The following is a 6,091-nucleotide window of genomic DNA, read 5'->3' on the forward strand; positions in this document are numbered from 1 at the left end:
ATTACACAATTTGCAGGCATGGAAGAAATAGGAGCTACCGTGGTTGCTGTATATATGAGGTTTGTCATTCTAAAATAATACGTCGTTGGTTTATTTATTGCGTCGTCTTAACTAACTAACCACGTCGTTAGTATGTACCGTCGTGATAAATATATTATAACGCCCTTTTCTATTTCAGTACGTCGTGTGAAATTTTATAATACGTCGTTTTGTTATACATAACCGTCGTGTGGTTTTTTGTGCTGACTTGTTTATATTATTTTATATATTTAGGTACTTACATGATCTTTTGAAACAAGCAAATATGTGCAGCATGGTTGGCTTTATCGACCCTGCTACAGTTAGTGCCAACTCTGGGACAATAGCTGACAGATCACGATTGGTAGCATCTTGACTTCAGAAGACCGATGGTGAACAGATTTTCATGATGCCTTACAATCCAGGGTTAGTCTCCTTAACAGGATTTTGTTTTTATGATTTTCAATAAATGACAGCGTATCAACTAACCACGCCGGTGTTTTATTTTATTGAGTCGTTTGAAACTACTAACCACGTCGGTAGTTATTTATCGTCGCGATAAATATATAATGTCGTCGATTGCTACTTTATTTCGTCGTGTGAAATATTATAATACGTCGTTTTTGTAAATAACCGTCGTTTTTTTATTAATTTTGTGCAGCCGTCATTGGATCTTGCTGATTGTGAGAGCAAAGAGGGAAACCGTCTATTTTCTGGATCCTCTGCCCGGAAATCGTGTGGTCGATGAAGAGGCAAAAAACATCGTGAACAGTGCTATAAAAATATATAATTCTCACATAGCCAGAGCAGGCCGTAAAGCAGTAATTTGGAAAACTCTGTCAAGCACACCAAAGCAACCCAGCAGTGTCGAATGCGGGTATTATGTGATGCGCTTCATGAGGGACATCATCATGGATCCTTCCTTGGCGCTTGAGAAGAAGGTAAGAAGAAATTACCTTCATACATTTCACGTCGTTTTTTGTATTATCAACGACGGTCATGTAAAATTACCGTCGTTGAATAGATATACTACGCCGGTTATGAAAAATATCGTCGTCTGTGATTGAATTTCTTTTTATTTATAAACCCTAATAGTCATTGTTTATGCAGTATGCCAAGGGAAAACAGGAAGCGCCATACCCCCAAGAAGCAATTGATGAAGTCCGGAATGAATGGGCAGAGTTTGTTTGCCAAATTATTGAATAGGGGAATTATTGAACACTTGATATTTATGTATAATGTACAAATTTTGTCTATAATATATAATGTAAAAATTTGTTGAGGTTTTCTTAAATTAAAAAAAAAAAAAACAAACATACAAATTGCTTAACCGACGTGTAATACTTTTCCAACGACCTAATAAAGTCAAAAAACCGTCGTTTTTTGTTGTTTCGTTTTAAACAAATCCGACGTAAAAGGATATTTAGACGACGTTCTTTGAACAATTGAGTCGTTTATGGTTTACAACGCCTTCAATTTCTTAAGGGTTCAGGGTAGTACTTTGTAACGACAGCGGTTAAGTCGTGGAATATATATTTTACGTCGGATAGTTAAATATCCGCCATGGTTTCTCATTTAAACGACGTCATTTTAACAACTTAGTCGTCTATTACAATTTACAACGTCTAAAATTTATTAACACCGACGTGGTTTGTTGTTGTGATAAGAATATTTTATTATTTTTTTATCAAAATATTCAAAATAAATTTAAAATAAATCAGAAAAATGAAAAGTCAACTCCTATGAAGTCATTGATATATTTTCTTCCCCCTAAACCTTGAAAAATTCATTTTGAATAACAAAAATTTAAAATGACCATCCAAAACAAAATTGTTTTGATGAGTCATAAAATCACTTCTAGTTTTATGGTTTAGGGTTTAGAGTCTAGGGTTTAGAGATTAGGGTTGTTATTTATTGGGGTTTATTTTTAAAGTATAATTTTGGGTAGTATAGGGTATATATTAGGCTGTAAAACCATAAACCCTTTTATAAACTTAAAATTTTAAATTATATAATTTAGTTTTAAGGGTTTAGGGTATTAATTTGTAACGACGGTGGTTGAGTCGTGGAATACATATGTTACGTCGTGCAGTAAAATATCCGACATGGTTTCTACTTTAAACGACGTCATTTTAATATGTAAGTTGTCTATTATAATTTACAACGTCTTCAATTTCTTAACCCCGACGTGGTTTTTCATTCGTCTTTATATCAAAATATTCAAAATAAATTTAAAATTAATCCGAAAAATGAAGCTTCAAAATAAACGGCCTTACGTTCTTTTCCCGAAAAATGAAGGTTCCGTCGTGGAATATTAAATTTACGTCGGTCCTTGTAGAACTTTCGCCTTGGTTTTTCTTTCGACGTTTTAAAGCGCGCGCTCTCTAAAAATTTTCGCGCGACCTAAATTTTTTTAGATTTGGCTCTTATTCTTATACTTCGAACCCTGAAACCTAAAATTTTCAGATCTCGCGCAACATAACATTTCGCTATCTCACTTCTGCTCTAATTAAAAGTTGCACTCTCCAGGCTCCGTCGAATCTGTGAGCTCGTCCAACCTGTAAGTACAAACCCTATCTTCCCCTTGTAAATTCATTGAATGATATTAGGTTGTTTTGTTAAAGGGTTTTAGGTATATGCTTTGCAATATGTTAATAATGTGCTTATAGGTATGGGTTCATGGATTTTCTGTTTAATGGGTTCATGGATTTTCTGTTTAATGGGTTCATGGATTACATTATCTGTTATGTTGAATTGGGAATGGATTTAATTTTGTCGGATCTTTTAATCACCGTATGTTATGTTGAATTGGGAATGGATTTATTGTTTTCATGCTTGGTTTCATGTATATGTTGGTTTCTTGCTTGGTTTCATATATATGTTGTGTTCTTAATGAGTTTTGGGTTCTTGAAAATAAACTGAGACACAATGCCTTTTTAGGCATACGACGACGATTACACGACGGTTTTTTAAACTACCGTCGTTGTATTACTTATACACAACGGTTTTTTCATAAACCGTCGTTTGTATTACTTATATTAGACGACGTCTGTTGAAATTCCGTCGTCTATATATGCCAAATACGTCTGTTTTTGTTTAAAACCCGTCGTATCTGTTGTAGTAGTTACTCTGTGTTTGCTTGAGAAGTACTTTAGCTCTTCATTCTTTGATATCATGGTTCATCTAGTAGTACATCTTGTCAGAGAAGTTCGTCTATGTGGGCCAGTATATTTTAGGTGGATGTATCCGTTTGAAAGATATATGAAAGTGCTGAAGGGTATGTTCAGAATCGTACTCGTCCCGAAGGTTGCATTGCTGAGCGGTATATAGCTGAAGAAGCGGTAGAGTTTTGTACTCAGCATTTATCTGATGTTAGTACAGTTTGAGTGCCTTCAAGCCAAAAGATGGGAGTTTCAAAGCCATTATCAGGTTGCACAGTGAGCGTAGTTGATCAGGGCCTGTTGAATCAAGCACATCTATATGTCTTGGAGAATACGGAGGAAGTCCTACCTTATATCGAGTACGTATGAGTTTTATTTTTTAAGTTTCCATTTTAAATTATTTCTTATGTTTATCTTATATATTTGGGACCGTAATGCTTGAATTTTTCGTATCATGTAGGCAACATATGATCCACATCAAGACTGCTTATCCAAAATTTAGAAAGAGAACAAAGTGGCTGCAGGATAAGCACAATAGCACTTTCATTCAATGGTTACGCTTCAAGGTATATGTTGTTGAATAACATATTTCTCTTTTAATTTTCTTCTTATTTCTATGTTAGATTGAATTAAGATTTGATTAATTTGCAGGTTCAAAGTGAACTTGAGGAAGACAATCATGGCGTATCAGAAAATTTAAGGTGGCTAGCAACTGGTCCAAACATGGCAGTGCCATTATATAGGAGCTATCTTATTAAAGGTATTAAATTCAATATCAAGGCACAAGATGATGTGCGGACAACTCAAAATAGTGGAGTTTATTTACTTGCACATACCATGCAAGTTGTTAGTGCCAAGGATAAAAACCCAATTCTCTCAAATATGGGTTTCTATGGTGTCATTCAAGAAATTTGGGACCTTGACTACCAAAAATTTACAATCCCAGTCTTTAGGTGTGATTGGATAGATAGTTCTGGTCTTATAGTCGACGAACTTGGATTTACCCTTGTAGATTTGAGTAAAATTGGACATAGGAATGACCAATTTGTTTTGGTTTCTCAAGTCAAACAAATATTTTTTGTTGACGACCCGATGCATCGTGGTTGGTCGGTAGTGTTATCAATGCCTAATAGAGAATATAATGATGTTATTGGTGATGAAGTCTTAGGTGATGTGATAATTGAGTGTGAGCCATTTACTTGAGGGATGCCAAATGTTGACACATTTGATGAACTGGTGGGTGAGTTAGGTGGTCAAAATATTCGAGGTGGGTGTGAAGATATATGGATTGAATGATGCTTATGTAATTGGCATTGTATGACATTAATTTTGTAATATATTGTAATGTGATTTCTTCACTTTCATTATACAGGTTTTGGCCACAAAACAATCAATGCAAAAAATACTGGATCCAGATTACATCATTATATTCTGCATAAAAAACGACGTCTGTTCAAATAAAACATGACGTTATGGTGAACCATTTATTCAGCATATTTACCGACGTCTTAAAGCAACGTAACAATGAAGAACCACGACGCTATTGTGAAACAATTATTCAGGATATCACGTCGGGGAAGGATTAAGAACCGCCATGTAATTCAAAATAACACGACTCCAATCCCATAATACCGACGTCTAAAAAACGAGATAAATAATCTGAACGTTAAAAAATACGACGTCATCATACATTTTCCACGCCGCAAGTTCTTTTATAAACGAAGAGGAACGAAATGAATTCCGACGGTAATTCATTATAACCGCCGTCTAATATCAATTAAACGACGCTATTTGTAATACGGCTCTCATCATAATCAACGCCGTCTATATGTTCTGTAATACGGCTCTCATTTATTTGGAACCGACGTTGTTTAGAAGTTCAACGTCGTCTACATTAATAAGTGCGTCGTGAGTAATGAATACATATAAATACAACGCCGACTATATAAATGCCACCGACGTTGTTTCGCATTTCAACGTCAACTATATAAATACATACGTCGTAAATAATGACACTGACAACTATTTCCACGTCATCTTTTCTAGAAAAATTGAAGTGGAAAATTTATTTCACGACGGTTGTTTGTAAATAAGAGACGTAGTAGATTTCAATAACGTCGTCTTCTCATGTATTTAAAGACGCCATATTTTTTCTTGTCGTGAAAATTATATTTAACGGCGTAGTGTTTTAGTTGTCGTCGTTGTATGTCTATCTTGCGGCCTTGTTTTTTTAATATGTGTCATATTTTTCCTTTTTAACGACGGTGATTTGTTTGAGTTGGTCGTCTATTCTCATCCTCGACTATTTTTTAAAATTTTAGCAGACTAAACACGCCTGTTTTTATTTGTTTTCGACGTTGTTTTATTTAACAACGTCTAATATTTATCGTCGTTGTTTGTTTATGAAAATAGGACGTATAAATTTTGTAATACGACTCTCATATATTTGTAACCGACGTTGTTTAGTTGTTCAACGTCTACTCTATAAATACATACGTCGTAAATAATGACACTGACAACTATTTTCACGTCATCTTTTATAGAAAAATCGAAGTGGAAAATTTATTTTACGACGGCTGTTTTTATATAGGCGAAGTAGTAGGAATCAATAACGTCGTCTTCTAATGTATTTAAAGACGCCATATTTTTTATTGTCGTGAAAATGATATTTAACGGCGTCTTATTTTAATTTTCGTCGTTGTATGTCTATCTTGCGGCCCTGTTCTGTTAATATGTGTCATATTTTTCCTTTTTAACGACGGTTTTTTTAGAGAGTTGGTCGTCTATTCTCATCCTCGACTGCTTTTTTAGATCTTTTTTGCAGTACAAAGACGTCGTTTTGTATTTGTTGATGACGTTGTATATTTTAACAACGACGGTGATTTAGAGTCGTGGTTTATGAGGGAAAAGAT

This window comes from Prunus dulcis, unplaced genomic scaffold (assembly GCF_902201215.1).
Source record: "Prunus dulcis unplaced genomic scaffold, ALMONDv2, whole genome shotgun sequence".
NCBI lineage: Eukaryota > Viridiplantae > Streptophyta > Magnoliopsida > Rosales > Rosaceae > Prunus > Prunus dulcis.